A 22,740-nucleotide genomic window follows, 5' to 3' on the forward strand; every position below is an offset into this window, starting at 1 on the left:
CTCCTTCCCTCCTCTCCAGGGCTTTCCTCCTATTCCTGCCTCCTCCTCCCCTTCTCCTCCTTCAAGTCCCTTTCTCTCCTGTTCTCCACAACTTATGTAGGCCTGAAAACAAACCAGGGAGGATATAGTTGCTTTGGGAGAAGAAAAGAAAAGTGAAAGATGAGCGAGCTGAGTAAAAGAGCACTCTGATTTCCCACAAAGGGCCACTTCAGGGAGAGCTTCTGCCCGGTGGAGATTTAGTGTGGCTCTCTCTCTCCCTCTCCTTTCTTTTCTTCAGGAAAAACAAAGTTGATGTAAACAGCTGGAGACTGTCACTTGAAAAAATCAAGAAAGTAAGATGAATCCAACTTCCTGTTTTCCTCTCCTGCTCGGGTCTACAGGGGGCTGGCCTACAAGGCCGCCTTCCAAACCAGATGTTTGATTCCCAAAGCCTGGTTCAGTCCCTGCATATCAATTATTCCTCACACAGCACGACCAGACCTTAGATTCACTTTCATGCTTCAGCCCAGTGCCTGCCGGGACCCCGGTCCTCCTGGGAAAAGCAGGCTAAACGTGATCAGCATATGACCTGGGACCAACCGTTACATGTCCTACTCTCCAATCGCAATGGTGTGCAACATTAGCGTTGCCCCTCCCCTACGCCAGGTACCAGGCTAAGATTCTAGATTTAATCTTATCTGGTCTGACAACCTCAGAAGGGGATACCCTTACCGCCCTTAGAGAGGATAGCCACCTACTCCAGTTTCCATACCTGGCACAGGTCCCCATCCACCCGTTCCACACTCTCCCTCTCGGCCGTGCTTAGGAAAGACTAACACGTGGAGAAGAAACATGGGGCTGGGGGAGCCCTCCTTTCTGGGAAGGAGCTACGCTTGCCGGCATCGCTGCCAGCTCTGGGCGGCGGGCCTGTTGCTCTCCTTCCTGCCTGGAGACGTGCTGTCTTCGAGTTGGAAGGTCTGTCTGCCTCCTTTGAGGTCACACCCAGCGGACGGGCCAGGGGCCCCACTGCCAGGGATAATTCAGGCTCCTCTTAGCCTCTGCTCAGCCTGTCTGGCCCATGTCTTCTTCCCAGATCCGTAACCCAGAGCAGGGAGGGCGTGTCCCCTTCCTGGTAAAGCTCTTTAAGTGTGCAAACAGGTCATAAAAACAAGTTCCAGGCATGACACCATCTATATTTAGCCTTTGGATGCCGAGTGCCTACCGGCCAATGGGACTAGTGGTGGGGCTCTTGTTAGCAGTGTCTTCCCGGCCAAACAGGGCACAGAGCATGTCGCTTTGGCTGAAACTGTTGGGTCATTAGCAGTAGCTAGAAAATATATATATATAGTTATCAAAAAAATTGGTTTGTTTTGTAGGGGGTCTTCAAAAATTCCCAGGGTTTTCCAGCTGTAAGTATCCCAGGATTAGCTTTTCAACCATTCAGTGGGTCCCCCTCGGTAGAGTGCAAAGCTTTGCTGGGTGGCCTCACATCAGGTGCAGCTTTGCATCATCTCCCGCCCCGAGCTCCCCACCCCCCAACGGTTTGCCATAAGGCCCAGCGAGGAGAAGGTGCTGCTGTCACACCTCACCCTCCTCACATACCGAGAAGCTAAGGACAAGAGGAGTGGCCCTTCCCACAAGGTTCAGGCACTCCCTGTGCAGCCTCACTCTCCGCCCCCGCCCCCGGGCCAGGATGCTGGGACGCTGCAGGCCAGTGTCTCACACTCCAAATCTGGAAAACAAGGATTCATTCATTCATTCATTCATTCATTCATTCTATTTTTAATTCTTACCTGAGGCTATTTTTCTTTTTTCTTTCTTTCTTTTTTTTTCTTTCTTTCTTTTTTTTTCTTTTTTCTTTTCTTTTCTTTTTTTTTTTTTTTTTTTTTTTTGAGAGAGAGAGAGAGAGTGTGTGTAAGTGGGAGAGAGAAACAATGATATGAGAGAGACACAGTAGTTGGTTGCCTTCACACATGCCCCCACCAAGGGGATCCAGCCTGCAACCTAAATATGTGCCCTTGTCCAGAATCAAACCTGGGATCCTTCAGTCCTAAGGCCAATGCTCTTTCCCCTGAGCCAAACTGGCTAGGGCTGGAAAACACTGATTTACATAAAAATTAAGACAAACAAAACAAAAATGTTAACTGAAGTTCTCAGTGCCATTTACACCCTAATGTTGTCCTGAGTCCCCAAGAAGGAAATGTAATGTGAAGAGTTTCCCAAAGAGTTTTGACCTTGGAGTCCCTGACTCGGGCACGCCTTGCAGTGACAGTGCCCCATAGACACACTTGGGGACGTCACAGAGTAGCCATGTGGCCACCTTGAATTAGGGACTGAGCAGTCTCAGCCCGATCCTGGAAATGCATATATCTTCTCACTTAACATCCACCACATCCTAAACGACGGGCCTTATTATCATTACTTGGCAGGCCAAGAAAATGTGACTTAGAGAATGTTAGTAATTTGCTACTTTCTTTCTGTGTCTAGTTTTGGTAAAAGGCAAAAGATTTATTTTATCTGAAGAGAAACAATGGCATTAGAGTCTGGGTTTGGAATCAGAATTAGGCTAGCTTTAAAATTAAGTTGAAATGTTCTCTTTCTCTTTCATATTCTAAGACAATTTTTGTAATGTGGGAATTACGCATTCTTGGAGCTATTTTTTTAAATGTCATCTGTAGAACCAACTGGTTCTAATGCCTTTTAAAGAGGAATTATTTTAACAATTAGAAATCTTTTCCAAAAGTGAGACAGAAAAAGGTTGTTTTATTTTTATTCCATTTCCTATATTTCTAAATTATACTTCTCTGAAAAACTCTCTAATTGTGTTTATTGTTTTTATTTGGATTGACTTAGATGCTTAGAAATTTTATGGGTTTTTTATTTAATTCTTTCACAGTTATTAGTTTTCTTTAACTCTGTGTTCATATTTAGGCAGAATCCATTTAACACTGATGAAAGACTACTTAAGTTTGAAGTATTTGAAAGAGAAAAAGAGAACATTTCAACTCAATTTTAATTCTCCTATTAGCATAGTAATTAATTCTGATAAGTCTGTATAGACATTTCAGGATTAAAATCCTAGCTAGAAATAGAGAAGTTTTCTTTTCTAGTTCAAGCAGCAGTGTTCTTGATTCATGTGATATACCATATAGTCTGGGGGGGGGGGGGGGAAATCTCAAACCAAAATAAAGCATATGTGGTAAACACATATGTGAGCATGCTCCCACATGCTATACTCACTAGGATTTAAAAACACTGGAGGCTGGCCAGGTAGCTCAGTTGGTTAGAGCATCATCTCAATACACCAGTCTGTGGGTTAAATCTTTGGTCAGGGCACATAGAAGAAGCAACCAATGCATGCATACATAAGTCGACAATTCCCCCTCCTTTTTCTCTCCTCCCCCCTCCTCTCAAGTCAATAAAATTTTTTTTTAAATAGAAACAGAAAATAATAATTAGTTTTAATTACAAAGCACAAGAGATTTCCAAAATAGTAGGGTTCCCCTTCCTGGCAGGTTTGGGAAAGTCGATTTGGGCTCACTGATCTGGAACATGGACCTTAGATTAATGTCTTTAATGCCTGGATCCTCCCACAAGATTTTGCACTTTGAATATGAATGTATGTATATGTCTATATTTATATTTATTATCTATCTACCTATCTTCATTCTTCTGTTATAATGTATAAAGTATTAAGGAAACAACAATGACCAAAACAAACACAGTTTAAACCTCCACAGAATTTACAGTCTCCCTTTACAAAAACCTTGAACAGATCCCATGCTAAGTCCTTGCTCCTCAGCATGCCCCTCCCCTACCTACTCATTTTCACCACTTGTCCATTTGAATCCTTTTGTTCTGGCTATTTCATCCTTCGGAGCCAGTCTCTCCTCTCTTTTGTTGTTGTTTAAATTCTATCTTTAAATTCCATGGACTTCAAAATAGATAGGTAAACAAATAAATAGATGCGACAGACTTCAAGGTTTAAACTCTAGTTTCTCTATAAAATACTGTGAATTGGAAAGCAACTTACAATCCTGAAGCTGCTTCCTGATCTGAAGGAAGAGATGTCAAGTGTCTCCCCAGAAACTATGGTCAAGCCCGTGGCTCTTGACAATCTGTGACAGAAGAGGAAACCCTGGAAGCCAGGCTGTGTCCCCGCAGTGCGAGGGAAGTGCAGTGACGTCAGCTCCACTTGCCCAGTCCCAGCAGGAGAGGCTGCCCGGGGCCCGGGGACTGTGCTTGCGAGAGGAGGCCTCGGTGGCGTGGAGCTCTGCCCACTTGCAGGTCCAATGAGACTTGATCCACAGGCAGGCAGTCCTCTCTGTTTCCTTGCCGAGGGTTTTTAAAGCGATCACTTTCTATCTATGGAAGTAACTGAGAGCGAGCTGCAGATATTTTTGCAGAGAACAAAGACTTGCTGTTCGACAAGAAGAGGAAGCCTGCACTCTCTCCAAAACCTCTCCAAGTAATTCCACTCTGTACTGAAGTCTTTAGGGAAGATGAGCCTGAATGCTCTTGCTCCTTGAGCATTCTGTTCTTCATGCAACTTTGACCCCAGTCACTCAGGGTTACGGATAATCCACATATATAAAAGCCAAGCTACAAGAATGGCTGAACAACTGGAACAACCGAAATGACTGGAATGACTGGTTGCTATGATGCACACTGCGGTGGCCAACCAGCCCAATGAAGGTCCTGATCAGCCCTGCCAACTTCCCATGGCCCCTCCCACAGCTGACTCGGCCCACGATTGGGGTGGGGTCAGCCAGCCAACTGCCTGCGGCCCCTCCCCCTGACCAGCCCCGCCCCTGATCTGCCCTCACCTTAGGGGTGATGCTGGCCGACCTCCTGCAGCCCCCACCCTGGCTGGCTGGGCCCCAATTAGCTACTGGGGCAGGCCAGCCAGACCCCACCCATGCATGAATTCGTGCACCAGGCACCTAGTTATAGAAGTAAATGTCTAGGTCCCCTGTAAGGTTTGTTCTAGTCTCTGGAAAAGTCTTACAATAATGAAGAATCTGACAATAATTTGTCTCAAAAAATGTCACAGGAACTACAAGATCCTTTGAGATCTAAGCTTCCTGCCGGTCGGGCCTGCTCCCACCCAGCTTGAGCAGATGGCACCAGTGTGTTATTCCATCCCGCCCTCATGAACAACATGAATTGTGTCTGAGAGGTCCAAAGAGGCTAATGAACCTTCATCAGTCAACAGCTATTTATGGGCACCTACCAAGAGCAAGGTGGGAAAGGGTAAGACTCCAATGCTGGCGGACATAAGTTTCTTGACTTCCAGGCAATTGCAGACTAGAGGCAAGCTCACCTATTTTCATTCTAACTAAAGGCATTTTTTTTTTCCTGGTACTTCTGTCTGATCTATTCCTATGAGTCTACCGTCTGTGATTTTGAGCCTCTGTCCCTGCCTTGGAGAAAACATATCTAGACGAGCTCACTAGTATCAAGGAAAGAAGGAGGAACTGGGATGAAGCTGAGCTGTGCTGGCCAAGCACTGGCAAGAGAACTGACGCGCAACTGACCAGCAGCTCCTGAGAATAAATGAGGGCTATTTTAAGCCACTGAGTTTTGGGGTGGTTTGTTATGCAGCAAATCTCAGCAGATGATGTTACACTCCATCCCCCACTCACAGCTAGGTCTTTGAGAGTGGTCCTGGGGGTAGGCAAGTTTGAATGTACTGACAAACCATGACCTTTCTTTTGTTCCTCACATCACCACTCCCATGGTTTCTTAAACTTTGAAGGGCATTAGAATCATTACACAGATTTGAATATGAAACTCATGTAGGCGCCGAAACCAGTCTGGCTCAGTGGATAGAGCGTCGGCCTGCGGACTGAAGGGTTCCGGGTTCGATTCCGGTCAAGGGCATGTACCTTGGTTGTGGGCACATCCCCAGCGGGGGGTGTGCAAGAGGCAGCTGATTGATGTTTCTCTCTCATCGATGTTTCTAACTCTCTATCTCTCTCCCTTCCTCTCTGTACAAAATCAATAAAATATATTTTAAAAAAACACAAAAAAACAAAACAAACAAACAAACAAACAAACAAAAAACTCATGTAGGCAATGGTTTATGGACAAGTTATTGGGTCGGCAGCTAAGTAATTGCGGATTTTTTAAAGAAAATCAAAGACAATTTTTTCATGGAACTAAATAACTTTATTCTGTAATGTATTGCCCATTTTGATCAATGACCTTTTGCCATCTTTCAGGCAGCATCATAATCCCACGTTCAAAAAACTTCTGGTTTTTATTAGCAAAAAACTGAATCAGGTACGATTTGACATCATCATCATTATTGAAATTTTTACCATTCAAGGAGTTTTGTAAAGATCGAAACAAAAAGTAATCAGATGGTGCAAGGTCAGGACTATATGGTGGATGTGGCAAAACATCCCAACCAAGCTCCATTAATTTTTGCCGAGTGACCAAAGATGTGTGTGGCCTTGCATTGTCATGATGGAATACAACACCTTTTCGATTTGTTAATTCGGGCCGCTTTTCTTCAACTGCATTGTTTAATTTCGTTAGTTGTTCAATGTAGACATCAGAATTGATCATTCGGTTGGGTGGTAAGAGTTCAAAGTAGACAATTCCTTTGTAATCCCACCAAACTGATAACAAAACCTTTTGATGAATATCAGCTTTTGATGTTGTTTGAGTTGGTTCACCTGGCCTGCTCCACGATCTTTTCCGCTTGATATTGTTGTAAACAACCCATTTTTCATCGCCAGTTATCAGTCGTTTTAAAAATGGATCATTTTCATTACGTTTCTTTAGCAAATTGCAGCTGCTAATGCGTTGCGCTAACTGTGATTCTTTCAGTTCGTGAGGAACCCATGTATCGAGTTTTTGAACATAGCTAAGTTGTTTTAAGTGATTTTCAATGCATGTATGTGATACATGAAGCTTCTCTGCAATCTCACGTGTTGTACTGTGACAGTCCGAATTGATTATTGCTTTGATTAGGGCGTCATCAACTTCAACTGGACGACCAGAGCGTTTTTCATCTTTGAGTGAAAAATCACCAGAACGAAATTTGGCAAACCAATTTTGACACTGCCGTTCTTTTAAGGCTTCGTCACCATAAACAGCACATAACTTTTTATGAGCTTGCGATGCGTTTTCCCTTTGCGGAAATAAAAAAGCAAAATATGACGAAAATGTTCCTTTTGATTTTCCATTTTTCAACGAACGCCAAACGAAAACTACAAAACAGATCAAAAAACTTTTTTTACTGATTAACAGCTGAATAGCCAACTATCAAATAACAAAATGTGTTTTACATTTGTACTACGTCTGCAAACTAAAAATTCAACTGAAGCCATATATGTGTGAAACCCGCAATTACTTAGCTGCCGACCCAATAAATCATGTTTCAAAGGTAATTTTGATTAAATGAGATTTTCTATTTACTCACTGATTATAGAACCTAGCCCCAGTTAAGGTGAAACTCTGTTATATTTACCATGACCTAGGTTGTAAGCTTCAGGAGGGTAGGGATGCTATTATATTTATTTTTGTATCCCTCGCAGGCTAACCTGATGGAGAAGTGTGAGTGCCCCACGTTGGGCTGCCAGTTGAGAGGGCGCCCCCCACGTCCCGCGTGGTTCAGGGTTCAGGTTCAGGCTTTGGGCTCTGGAGGAGGCCGCACACAAATAAAAGAGATTAGAAAATATTGATTTGGAAATATTGGGAGCCAGGCAGGAGCCCAACTCAAGGGGAAGGACTTCGCCCTGCTCTGGCCTTGCTATCCCTTTTATTAAGACTATGGAATACACTCATAGCCTGTAGGCCAGCAATTCCAATAATAGCCAATCAGCAAGAATTTACATAAAACGAAAAGGAAGTTGCTTTAGCTACCATTGTCTCAACTAAACAGTGGGTGGTTGGCTCTGACCTTTCAGAGCTTCAAGGTTGACCAGCCTTCCAGGTTCCTTGTCCACACCTCTCTGCTAGTGAAGGCAATAGGCGGCTTCCAACAGAGAAGAATACCTACCCTATCTAATAAAGAGGGAGTATGCAAATTGACCATCACACTGTCACAAAGATGGCAGCACCCACAGAGGAGGCCAAGTTCCTGTAAGGAGCAATCAGCAGGGACCTGAGCCTGCACCCCCTGCCTGGTGGTGCTTGACAGGGACCTCAGGCCGTGTCCCCCATCTGGCAGGGTTTGATGGGGGACCTCAAGGTGTACCCCCACCCCAGTGCCAGGCCAGAGGACCTCAGGCCACACCCCCCGCCCCAGTGCCTGGCCAGGAAATTTGAGGATGTGCTGGGGAACCTGAGGCTGAGCCCCCTGCCTGGCAGGGCTTGACAAGGGTGGGGCCAGCCAGGTCTCGATCTCGCCTAATGGGGGTGGGTCCAGCTGGGTCTGGGTCTCACATGATTTTGAGGTGCTGTGGATGGGTGGGGACTTGATTCTGGTCCTGCAGCACACCCCAGACTCTGACAGGAGGAAGATTTTCATATACATTTTACTAATTTTCTTTCATCTCTGACACTTCTATTACAGAGAAAGGGCAAATAGCAACATTAAAATATTTCCTCTAATTAAACCCCTTTTAATGTGCACAAATTTCATGCACTGGGCCACTAGTTATAAATGGGATAACTACTTGAAAATTTTAATGAGCTCAACCCCAATTAGTCATACTTGTACTAGGAAAAGGATTTTTGTAAGAAACCATATGTAGTAATTCAAGCAAATGATCACTTATGAGAAATACATAAAATCATGCAATGTGCAATTTGAATGTAAGATTTTTGCAATTGGCTCCTGACCTCTGTCTGTTCAGCTCTACTGTTCAAGCAGTAAAGGACGAAAGTGTGTATCTCATCATTTAAGACAGTGGTAGGCAAACTGCGGCTCTGTTGACTAAAGAGTTTGCCGATCACTGTCATTAGGAGACACAAGTTTGCTGAATTGTTCTGTAGTTATTAAGCACGCCATTGCACAGGGAAGCGTTTTTAGATCGCTCTGGGGACAGTTTGCTGCTGTCAGAGGTGTGCAAGCGAAGGTGTATAAGCATCCTTCTAACATATATTTATCTTGCTCATTGAAAAATGAAAACACAGCCAGAAAACCTCCGTCTCTTGTGTGCACAGCTCCCTCGCTAATTAAGGAAGCACAATTTTCTTCATCTCTGACTGCCAACCAGGTGCAAATTGGAAACAGGATACTTTAGAAAGTTCCCTCCCTCTGATTTCATCACACAGCTGCTCACAGCTCACACACCACGACCATGACGAACCACCCTGTGAGCCATTGCACTTGAAGGAGGCCTGCTCCAGGGCTTGGCCCGGTCCCCAGGCCTCTTCTCCCCGAGGCGGGACCAAAGCTCCCACTCTGACTGTTGGGGGTTCCAGCCCATCTCTCTTCCCAAACCTGCTCCCCCTGGGAGTCAGGCCAATGCAGCCAAACCTCCTCTGTTTGTTCAGCTGGACATCGGGGTAATGATACTTAAGGACCTCACCAGGGCATTGAGGAATTCAACAATTAATCACTTTGCGGCCCTTGGTTGGAAAGTGCCCGAGACCCAGGCAGGAGAGAGAACCCCCTTTGGCAGAAAAGGAAGAGCCATGTGGCAGGGAAAGCCCACCAGCAAACCAGCCTTTCCCTTCCTGGGACTTCACCAGAACCCAGGCTGCCTTATCTGCCTCGTTACCCACACCCACCCCCACTCCCACCCGCACCCCACTCCCAGCTGCAGTGTCCCACACCCACTTGCCTCAGAGCCCCTCTCTTCTGACTTCAGGTAACGGGGGAAGCACCACCCCTTCCTGGAAGTGAGGGTGGGCAGGACTCCCTGCACCGTAGCAATTCTCTCTGACAGTCCTTCTCATACCTCCAGCTTCCCTCGGCCTCAAAGGCTGGAGAGCGGTGGTCAGTTAAGACAAAATCCATTTTCCACAACCTCCTGCTGCAAGTCCTGCCTCGCGGTCTCGCCTCTCACGTTGGAATGTGGCATCTCTAGCTTGACACCTCAGGGAAACCGAGGCAAGAAGAATCCGATTTCTTTTAAATTAATGTCTTTATTGATTAAGGTATCACATATTTGTCCTCAACCCCCCATTCCAATCCACAACTCCCACCTCCCACTCATGCCCCCAACCCCTATTGTCCTTGACCACTGGTTAGGCTCATATATGTGCACATAAGTCCTTTGGTTGATCTCTCCCTTTTATCCCCACCCTCCCTTTGAAGTCCAACAGTCTGACCCATGGCTCCTTATCTCTGGGTCTGTTCTTGTTCATCAGTCTGTGTTGTTCACCATTTCTCCTAGATGAGTGAGATCATGTCCTACTGGAAATATAAGAATAAAAAAATGAGACAAGCAATAATCGTTATGCTGAAAGGCATATGAATCAGCCTGTAGTGAGTTTCTTTCTGGGCCACCAGTTCTTCTGAGACCCAATAAGAATCCGATTTTAACACTGTGCTATTTCTCTGGTAAATCGACAGGCTTGCAGACACTCAATGCATTCTGTTGAGTGAATAAGTGTTGCTATCTCTGTTTTTGGAGTTTGTTTTGCCTCTGTGTTTTGATGGTCCAGATACATGTTAAGCTCCTGCAGCACAAATATTATGCCTTGCACAGAGCAGGGCCTCTGTGAGTCCATGTTACTCAACGTGAGGTCCTGGGACCACTGGCATCAACATGTTAATGCTTCAAAATGCAGAACCTGGCATCCATGCCATGTCACTGATGTGGAGCAAGGATCTGCCCTGTGAATAGCTTCTCCCAGGCCTGTGTATCCTCCTCAGATGCCATCCTAGGCAAGAGAGATCGGAATGTGTGGGAACTGGGGAAGGAGACAAGAGAACTGGGGGTCATACACATACATGTTGAAAGTTGAGATGATAGTTATCTAAACTACATGTCTCAGTAGAAGTTTCATTATCTGTGGTCCTAGCAAAGCGCAACTATGTTTTCCTTGCTTTCTCTTTCTATCTCCACAGAGTAATTTTTACTTTTACACAGTTGAAAAAACAAATAAAACCCGTCTATGCCAGCACATACAGAAGATTTAATGTGCTTCGGATGTTTTATTGCACTTCTGTGTTGCAAAACTTTTTCCTTTTTGTAGTGTGAGGAAGGTATGTGTCCAGTTCACCCTCCAGCGTACCATCTCCCCAAAACACTACATTTACTGTTGAGATGTTTAAATTCTTTGAGATTTCCTTCTTCTGTGCTTAACCCAGCACCCTGTCTGCATACAGTAAACACTCAATAAATGTCCCAGTCTCCTGTTAAGATTTCAGGGCTTAGTGAACAATTCAGTAATTAGTAGAAGAAAGTGGCCAATCCAAAGCATTAGGTGTGGGTGTTATTATATATTGTGGGTGTTATTACTATTGTCTTTGTAACAAAGAATTATGCACGGTCTGAATGAGTGAGGTAATTAGAAACACTTGGCGTGCAGAGAGGAGTGCCTGTGCTAATATTTTTGTAAGGATAATTGCAGTTGCAATTATTCTCCTGACACGTCAGATTTTTTGTATTGGCGCCTACTGTTAGAACTTGCACCTGGCAATCCTAAGGAAAACTTTGGTTTCTTCTTGAGTTCATCTTACATGTTGGGTGGAACTCCATTTCTAGGAGGAGAAATTGTATGGCCATTGTCTTGAGTGCCTTGAAGAATCTCCAGTGAAAAGCTTCATCATTAAAATGGGGAGCATTCAAGATGCAGGGATGCAGTCAGCAAAAAAATGGAAATCTATTTCTCCCCATTGACTTTCCCTGTGTATGTGTGTGCGTGTGTGTGTGGGGGGGGGGCGGAGGCCATAACATAAAGGGAAACATAAAGGGAAGAAAGAAAACAGCATTGGAAACCAGAAGAAGTGGATCCTTGTCACACGTGGCAGAAAGTTTAGCATCGGTAAACTGATAAAGTGGGAAATAGAAAAGATGACCAGTGAACTGGGGGGCCTAGGTAAGGAGCTTTCCAGGCAGAGTTTCGGGTGCCTCCTGGTTTCTTCTTCTCACTTCTATTTAAATACAAGAGGAAAGAGATATGATCATGAAGGATTGCTAAACAAAAGAAGCCTGGACCTAAGGATACATATTGAAAATTCTCAGCTTTCTTATGGCAAAGAATAAGATTAAGAAATAGTTTGAGGTGAACATCAAACAAATCTATTGCAGCACTCCATAATTTGCTACACAGCAGAGAGAACATACTTCCCATCACATTCAGAATACCATCTAATTCTTTACCATGGACCGCCCTCCTCTCACATCTCTGAGCTCTAGCCCTGCTGCATTCTTTCATCCTTGAACTCACCAGGCTCTCTCTCACCTAAGTGACTTCATATTTTCATATTTTCCATTCCATCGATTTCAAGTGCTCGACTGCCAATATGTGCATGCCTGGCTCTGGCTTGTCATTCAGTCCTTCCATTTGTATTTAGATCAACTGTGTTTAGATCAAATACTAAGGGACATATTAAATGAATAGGCAGGTTTCCTATGGGGGTGACATTTCAACCGTGGTCTGAATAACAACAAAGAGATATTAGAATCATTCAGTAACTGGTATTATTTTTTATATTTTAATTATCTCTATAGCACATCTGAAATGTCAAATGCATGAAAGAATTCGTCTTTCTTTTTTTTATCACTATGTCTCCAGCACATAGTAGGAATCCAATAAATGTTTGTTGAATGAATAAATGAAAGAGTACATGAATGAATGAAGGCATTATTAGTTTGGTTAACTGGGGCTAGATCTTACAGCTAGAAACTGCTAAAATTGGTAACCCAATACCCTTAACCTCTTGCCTCAATTATTTGAACATTTCCAATGATATTGTTAATGACTTGAGGTATTTATACATATTACACAACTTTTTTCAAATGTATTAATAGAAACACAAGATATCTAGAAGAAAATACATCATACAATGTTAGTTCAAGAAGCTCTTATTTTATAGATGGTATGGTCAAAGATGTGCTAGTGAAAAACCTAAGCCGGACACAGGTAAGTAAGGGTTTGCTTTCATCATCTCTTCCTTTCTTCCCCTTAATAAATTTCACAGAAAGAAGGATAACCAAAGAGAAGCCCACCTTGGGGAATATGAACATCGAGGGGCCATACAGAGCTGAGCGGGAGCCATTCGAGTCACTTCATGGTGTTTGGATGGTAAAATCACTCTGGCAAGTACAGTCACAACATGAACTCACTGCCACATCCTGTCCCGGTGATTATTTTTGTAATTCCATCTGCCGGGCCTCACCGGCGCCTGCGACAGCAAGCTGGAACATTGAGACAGAGTCACCTCAGGGGAGAATCCAAGCTCTTTCATTACTGGGTTACTCTAGGCTTATGGGGATCTTTCCAGCTGAGAGTTCTGTTTTGATATCATTCTCTCTCTCTCTCCCTCCCTCCCTTTCTCTCTCTCTCTCTCTCTCTCTCTCTCTCTCTCTCTCTCTCTCTCTTTCTCTCTCTCTCTCTCTCTCTCTCTCTCTCTCTCTCTCTCTCTCTCTCTCTCTCTCTCTCAGCTTATTCAGAAACCCTCCCATTTTAGCTTCATATTGAAAGCTTTTCTTGAGCCCAACAGTCAAGAGACATAAACAGCAACCAGCTTTGAAAATTGTGCACAAATCTCATTCATCAGTCTCACCAGTAAGTCTCACTCCACCTTTGTAATAATCCTTCAACACACAAATGCACACACACACACACACACATACACACACATATACACAAACCACACACATACACACAATTCTTTTAACAGGGACACTTTCAAAATCTTTATATATAAAAGCCTAAGCAACCATCCAACCGGTAGCTATGACCTGCAATGACCACCAGGGAGCAGATGCTCAATGCAGGAGCTGCTGAGCTGTGGTGACTTGGCAGCTGCAGTTCTCAGATGACACACCCAGAACCAGAGAGGAGGGAGCCCGATTCTGGGGTGCATCACCAAGAACCATCCTCTCACAATCCAGGACCCCTTGGGGGATGTCAGAGAGCCAGTTTCAGCGCAATCCCCGCAGGCCAGGCCAAGGAACCCCACTGGTGCATGAATCCATGCACTGGGCCTCTAGCCCATTGGCTCCCCACTTCGGTCTGGTTTCCCACTGGACCTCTAGCTCATTGCAGAAGTCATGGGTCTGTCCCTTACAGAAATTTTCAACTTGATTATCTAAACGATGAGATGTACAGGACCTACTGGCTACAGCCCCGATGTCTGGCACTCACACTGGCCCATCTGCCTAATTTCCCTGCTACCACTCTCGTCTGGGAGACTGGCCGTGGATTTCCTCCTTCTGGGTGGAAAGTAACACCCATGGGAAACCTCTGGGGAGGAAAGGAGGTGAAGGAGCAGCTCAGGTGGGAAGAAGGAGGTTCCCTCCACCAAGGGACTCCACCTGGGCGGAAGGGCCTGGGTGGGAGCCTGACATTGAGCAGGGTCCTGTCCTAGGCCAACTAGATTCCAGGCTAAGTAAATCTGTTTGCTAAATAATTGGCATTTTGCAGCTAAATGCCCACAAGTTGTCAGTTACTGCCAAACTTAGGGTAAAGTGAGATGAAAGAAGTGATACAGATACAGAGAGAAAAGTGACACAATATTGGGAGAAGAGAGGAGGGAGCCCAATTCTGGAGTGTGTCACCTGAGCACCACTCTCTTGCAATCCAGGACCCCTCAGGGGATGGCACAAAGCCAGTTTCGGCCCTATCCCAGCAGGCCAGGTCAACAGACCCCACCAGTGCATGAACTGTGCACTGGGCCTCCAGTCTATATATATATATATATATATATATATATATATATATATATATATATATATATATATATATATATATATGGCTAATATGCTAAGTGTTTCTCCCACTGTCTGACCAGTCGCTATGATGTGCACTGACCACCAAGGGGCAGATGCTCAAAGCAGGACTGCCATGACACACACTTGCCATTTGCAGAGAAACAGCAGTGCAAACCTGGTGCCAAAAAAGCAACACTCGGCTTCCTGCAAGTAGGACACAGGCCCTGCTACTTTCCCAGAGCAACAGCCCACCAAATCAAAGCCCACGCTGCTGTGACCCCATGGTGCAAAATGTGGCCCTCAGCCCAGCCCAGCCCAGCCCAGAAACACGATTTGCTTTATAACCAGGTGCAAACATTTTACACTTTAACCAAATGTCTGTAAAGGTTTTCCCGTGCCTCATCTCATTTGATTCTCACAGAAGTCCTGGAGTAGGTAGATACGAGACTCAGTCTATCTTCTTTTTCTTAGTTGGAAAACAGAGATTTAAAAAGTTTAGAAACTTGACCTGAGTGAAAATAACTAAGAAATGGTTAACCTTGAAAATGACTTCAGGTTTTCTCACTGAACAGAATATAATCAAATACTGCTGCAGTTAAATATTTTACCCTTTGTTCTCCCTGTATGGTCAATAATAATAATCTGCTTTGTGTTGATATTTACTGCTGTGTTTCTGACAATTACCTGAAAGGAAAATTTGGGGTGCTTCACTGGGCTAGAAAAAGTTTAACTAAATCAGAAATCAGGTCTAATTAAGCAAGTTTATTCTATATCTAAAAAAGGCTAACTTGACTAGTGCGTGTGTGATACATATAAAGCTCTTTCTGGCACCAATCACACGCATGTGTTTTAATCTGTCATTGTTGATTGTGAATTTGGTTGACACTTACGTTATAGAGAAAAGGCGAATAGCAATATTAAAATATTTCTCCTAATTAATTTTCTTTCAATGTGCATGAACCCATTTCCAGGCCACTAGTGATCATATAAAAATGCAAAGGCTATGATTGGTTTCCATATGTGTATTTTACAAGGCTTCCTTCTTAATTTCCTGGTTTGGTCCTTATTTAAAGTTTCTTTGCATGTTATTTGCTCAAACTCAAGTGCATATTGCTGTCTGACAAGGAAGTCAGATAGGCAGGAAGACTAAACTAAGGTGATACTTCCCACAGATAGCTGTAGCTCCCAAGGCTTGGTCTTTGCCTAAGGACTCGCCTCAAACTACCCAGAAGGACAAATTGCAGTGGAGTGCAAGTTGGTAATTATGGTGGGAAGTAGCAATGTATTGTCTACACATAGAGACACCTGGATCCTCAATTTCTGCTACCCACTGGACTCTCTGCCAGGAGGAATTCTAATTTTATTTAAGTATACAATATTATGTTAGTTTCAGGTGTACAATAAAGTGACTCAACATTTGTATACCTTCCAATATGATCACCTCACTAAGTCCAATAATCATCTGTCATTGCAAACTTGTATCAATATATATATATATATATGGCTAAGTGACCATCACATCCCAAACAATCAAACTGATGACCAAACAGGCTGGGTGGGGCAACCAGGCCCATGGGGGGGGAGGGGGCAGTTGGGGGTGACCAGACCAGCAGGGGGGGGGCAGTGAGGGGCATCCACGTTGTGGGGGGGGAAGCAGTTGGGGGTGACTAGGCCTACAAGGGGGGGCAGTTGGAAGTGACCAGGCCAGTTGCAGGGGGAGCATTAGGTATAATCAGGCAGACAGGCAGGTGAGCAGTTAGGAGCCAGTGGTCCCAGATTGTGAGAGGGATGTCTGACTGCTGGTTTAGGCCTGATAGGATCAAGCCTAAACTGGCAGTTGGACATCCTCCAAGGAGTCCCAGATTGGAGAGGGTGCAGGCTGGGCTAAAGGGAACCCCTGCCACCACTGCATGAATTTTGTGCACTGGGTCTCTAGTTAACTGTATTCCCCTTCATCTTTTTCACCTATCCCCACCTCCTCTGCTCTAGCAACCATTAGTTTGATCTTTGTTTCTGTGAGTCTGTTTTTGTTTTGTCTTCATATAGGCTTTGGCATTAAATACTCTCTAGGATAAACTTGTCACTGTATCATGTTACTTGTGTTCAAATAACTCTTATTTCACTTAATAATGGCCCAAAGCTCAAGTGTAGGTACTGATGCTGGCAATTTGGACTTGCCAAAGAGAAGCCATAAAGTACTTCCTTTCAGTGAAAAGGTATGTATGCATAGGGAAAAACATAATATATAGGGTTGGTACTATCCAAAGTTTTAGGCATCCTTTAGGGGTCTTGGGATGTATGTCCCTTGGATAGAGGGAGACTCCTGTAGTTGTCAATGCGTGGTTTTCAGACCAACAGCATCAGCATCCCCTGGGAACTTGTTAGAAATACAAAGACTAGGGCCCCACTCCAGACCTGTTAAATTTGTGGGACCCAGCAATGTGTGCATTTGACTCAAACCCATGCGGTATGTTGAGAACTGCTGACTAAACAATAGTCACAATTCAGATCTTGTCACACTGCACTTGGAGTAAGCATAGGTTGGCCCTAGCTGTGGGGGCTCTTGGCAATACTTTCATCCCAAGAATTACCCTGCTAAATCTTCCATGCTTTGAGGAGTTGAGGCAACCTCTAGCTGCAGAAAGCAAATGTCATTAAGACCTAGACCTCCTGTTATAAGACGCCTCTCTGAGAAGCACCGGGGGAGGGGAGGGGAGGGAGTAGCAATGCCACCAGATGGCACACATTCAGTTTTGATTAAGCATTGGGATGATGGGCTTCTCGCAGCCAAGCAGCAGGTGGGCTCAGCTCTCCCTGGTGAGAGGCTGGTGTCAGGTTCCCTGGCCCTGCCACATGGTGTACTCTCTCTACCTGGAAGGTCCTCAGGGGATGCAGTTCAAGCAGAAACCGAGTAGAGAGGTTTGGAAGTTTGCTGAGCCTGTGACTTTCCTTTCATGAGAGCATTCTGTTTCCAGACATTTTCTAATGGGTCCAGGTTCAAACCCCAACAGGAAGAGAATATAGGCAACTCCTTCGGCATACCAGATCTGTTCTCTGGTCCTATCCCTGGCATGTTCTCTAACCATGAGCTCTGGGAAGGTTAGTGAGCCTTCTCTAGACCACAACTGAGTAAGAAGTAACATTGGAGTAGTAATACCTGCCCACTGCTTCAATCACAATACTCATTCATTTAATACACATGTATATTTAATATACCTGCTATGTACAGTGTGATATAGGAATTTGTGAGAATTAGAAACACACACACACACACACACACACACACACACACACACATACACACACACATTTACAATATAATGTGCTAAGTGTACACAAAGTCTGATAGGAGCCCATAGGAGAGAATGTAGAGAGCATTTGCCCAGTGCCATTTCCCCCTTATTCTGATAGCAGCATCCAATTCAGCCTTGGGTAACTCGGCCTCTCATTGGACCCAGTCTTGGTGGAAATGTCAATCAAGATGCATAGCTCTCCCCTGGCTAATAGGTGGGCCCTGATAATCCAATCAGTCATTATGTCTCTGTTATTACATTTTTGAGCTATTAAAGCAAAGGCTGAAAAACATTTGAATTCCATTTATACTAACAGGGAGGCTCTGAAAAAATTATCTATTTCTGTTTTCTGGATCCCAGAGCTGCTTTCCATGAAATGATTGTTCAGCTTTTCCTTCAGTTCTGGGAGGACTGAATATGCTGCTAATAAAAATACTCGGAGTTGTTTCTGTTGCTTGCAGTCAGGGAACTCTAACACAGGGATTGTGAGGAACAATTGAGCTAAGGTACATTCACTGTGAAGCTCTCTGAGGTGAGGCCTTGGGGCCCTTGCTTGCATAGGCCCCTTAAGGCACTGGGGACAACCACACTTGATATTTTGGTGTATTGCATTTGAGATAGGAAAATATATTATAGATAATCTGTATGTTATTTTGACAGAGTAGATAACCCTGATTTTGTTTTATTATTTAATATTATATAATTCCTCATAAGTACCATTTTTAATGGCTACAAAATAGTCTGTCATATGGGCTTCATTTAGCCATTTTCCCATTTTTAAAGATTTGGATTGTTTCTAGTTTAATGCTAATATAAATAACATCTTTGTATCTCTAATTATTTCTTTAGGATTGATTCTTCAAAGTGGGGTTACTGGAGCCAAGGGCACTTTATGGGTGTAGTGTGAGGTTGAGGGCTACCTCTGGTCAGGAAAGAGCATGGGCCTGGCCATCTTGGGCCATTTCCAAACTCAGGTTTGCCAGAGATTTGCTGTGTGGTCTCGAACAAATCACTTTCTCTCTCTGTATGTGAGTTTTCTCACGGTCAAATGGGAGAGTTGGAATAGGTCCTTGCCTCTCAGGTGGAAGAACTATACCTAAAAAAGGCAAAGCATTACTCTTGTATTAGAATAAACTCAGGAATATTGTAAAGCAACTGTGGAACTGACATTTTCCTTTTAAGATAAACTATAAAACCTCAAAAAAAAATTTTGCTTGCCTTTGGCCAGTTATACTTCTCCCACAGACCTCCCTCAAAGTGTGAGCTCACCCTCCTTGGCCAATGGGGGTGTGTCCATGAAAAAGCTTGAGAAGAATTAAACTAGATGATTTGTTGTTATTGTTATTGCTTTGTTAATCCTTACCCATGAATATTTTTCCATTGATTCTTAGAGAGAATGGTAGGGAAGGGGGGAAGAGAGGAAGGGGAGAAAGAAAACATTGATGTGAGAGAGATACATCAGTTGGTTGCCTCCTGCATGCACCCTGACTGGGGCCAGGGATTGAATCTGAAACCCTTCAGTGTGTAGGCTGACACTCTAACCATCAAGCACACCGGATGTTCTGAGTCTACAAGGTTCATGGCATACAAGCCATGAGAGCCTTAGCAAATCTTCCAGGTCAATAATTTAGTCTTTGTCCTGGGATTTGGGCATTTTCATATATTATTCTTGTGATCAATTTCATATGAATTCAGGTTTAAAAACTTCTGGAATGTATTTATAAAGCCTGATCAATCTCCCCCTTAGCCTACAGTTATTTAACTAGACATCACACAGGTTTGTGCACAAAAGCTCACCTTCAGGTGCTTCATCATTCACACAAAAACATCTATTGTGTCCAACACTATTACCTCAGACAACATTATAATGTGTTAAGTACATAGACAAATAAGATATAATTTCTATCCCTGTCTTTAAAATATATATATATATATATATATATTATTGATTTTTTTTTACAGAGAGGAAGGGAGAGGGATAGAGAGCTAGAAACATAGATGAGAGAGAAACATCAACCAGCTGCCTCTTGCACACCCCTACTGGGGATGTGCCCAAAACCAATGTACATGCTGGTGACTGGAATCGAACCTGGGACCTTTCAGTCTGCAGACCAACGCTCTATCCACTGAGCCAAACTGGTTTTGGCTATCCCTGTCTTATAGGGTTTAATAATTTATTTTCCCTAAAGTGTCCTGGGAAACACCCAATGTCAATAGGTATCATTTTTTAAGGTACTCAAATTAAATATGTTTGGGAAGTGCTGAGTTACAGTAAGTTAAGCAGGTACATAGACTACAGGGCTTTTCAGAGCCTTAAATATATTGGGTCGGCAACTAAGTAATTGCGGATTTTTAAAAGAAAATCAAAGACAATTTTTTCATGGAACTAAATAACTTTATTCTGTAATGTATTGCCCATTTTTATCAATGACCTTTTGCCATCTTTCAGGCAGCATCATAATCCCACGTTCAAAAAACTTCTGGTTTTTATTAGCAAAAAACTGAATCAGGTACGATTTGACATCATCATCATTATTGAAATTTTTACCATTCAAGGAGTTTTGTAAAGATCGAAACAAAAAGTAATCAGATGGTGCAAGGTCAGGACTATATGGTGGATGTGGCAAAACATCCCAACCAAGCTCCATTAATTTTTGCCGAGTGACCTAAAATGTGTGTGGCCTTGCATTGTCATGATGGAATACAACACCTTTTCGATTTGTCAATTCGGGCCGCTTTTCTTCAACTGCATTGTTTAATTTCATTAGTTGTTCAATGTAGACATCAGAATTGATCCTTTGGTTGGGTGGTAAGAGTTCAAAGTAGACAATTCCTTTGTAATCCCACCAAACTGATAACAAAACCTTCTTTTGATGAATATCAGCTTTTGATGTTGTTTGAGTTGGTTCACCTGGCCTGCTCCACGATCTTTTCCGCTTGATATTGTTGTAAACAACCCATTTTTCATCGCCAGTTATCAGTCATTTTAAAAATGGATCATTTTCATTACGTTTCTTTAGCAAATCGCAGCTGCTAATGCGTTGCGTTAACTGTGATTCTTTCAGTTCGTGAGGAACCCATGTATCGAGTTTTTGAACATAGCCAAGTTGTTTTAAGTGATTTTCAATGCATGTATGTGATACATGAAGCTTCTCTGCAATCTCACGTGTTGTACTGTGACAGTCCAAATTGATTATTGCTTTGATTAGGGTGTCATCAACTTCAACTGGACTACCAGAGCATTTTTCATCTTTGAGTGAAAAATCACCAGAACGAAATTTGGCAAACCAATTTTGACACTGCTGTTCTTTTAAGGCTTCGTCACCATAAACAGCACATAACTTTTTATGAGCTTGCGATGCGTTTTTCCCTTTGAGGAAATAAAAAAGCAAATTATGACGAAAATGTTCCTTTTGATTTTCCATTTTTCAACGAACGCCAAACGAAAACTACAAAACAGATCAAAAAACTTTTTTTACTGATTAACAGCTGAATAGCCAACTATCAAATAACAAAATGTGTTTTACATTTGTACTACGTCTGCAAACCTAAAAATTCAACTGAAGCCATATATGTGTGAAACCCGCAATTACTTAGCTGCCGACCCAATACTAATATGCATTATGAATAGTCAAGGGGACATAAAGCATTCCGTTTTCCTAACGTTATTTGTTTAGAAACTTCACTTGTAGAGCTTCTCCAGGAAGTAGAGACCCAGGGCACACAATTTGAGAAATGCTGACTTAATGAGATGCAATCAGAGCAGTTACTCACAAGTAGCAGTTATGTAGGGAGACAACAAAATGCAGAGGAAACTGGAGACTGACTCTTCCTCTTGAAGAGCTTTCACTCTAAGAGGGAGGACAGTTTTTAAACACACACAGTGAATATTCACAAACAAATGAAAATCAATGTGAAAGTGCAGGGAGAGTTATGGAATTAGCAGAAAACCATAAAAGTAAAAGGATGAAATTACCAACAAACATTTTGTGCAAGAAGGAGCGTTAGAGACAGGATTTCTTTCATGAACTAAGATTGCTGAATTATTTTCTTATGAAAATAATGCAAGTTCATTATGGAAATTTTGAAAAACAAAACAAAACAGAAAGGTAGAATAAAGAAGCCTATCACCCATCCAGCATGGTTCAGTGCTTAAGCGTCGACCTATGAACCAGGAGGTCAGGATTTGATTCCAGGTGAGGGCACATGCCCAGGTTGTGGGCTCAATTCCCGGGGGGGGGGGGGGGGGGGGGTGCAGGAGGCAACCAATCAATGACTCTCTCTCATCATTGATGTTTCTATCTCTCCATCGCTCTTTCTCTCTGAAATCAATAGAAATATTTTAAAAAGAAACCTACACAATACATACACACATATACATATATACCTATACTTATGTATATATTGTTTTTATTTAATGAGTGAAGTTTCTATCAGTATTTTAATTTGCACAGATTTAGGACAAGTTATTTATAGGGAAAAACTTGTGCTTCAAGGTTATGCATTGTTTAGATAATACCCCTTCTCACCTCCTAGAACAATTTTTGGTACATGGCAGACACCCATATACCAATTATTTGTTGAATGGGTGAATTTAAATTATGGAATCTGCTTTCTAAGGAGTACAGGTTCTCTTACCTGGAGAATCTTTTATTTCGCTGAGTCCTTGCAATAACATC

The sequence above is a fragment of the Pipistrellus hanaki genome (assembly GCF_964339955.1).
Source record: "Pipistrellus hanaki genome assembly, chromosome: 1".
NCBI lineage: Eukaryota > Metazoa > Chordata > Mammalia > Chiroptera > Vespertilionidae > Pipistrellus > Pipistrellus hanaki.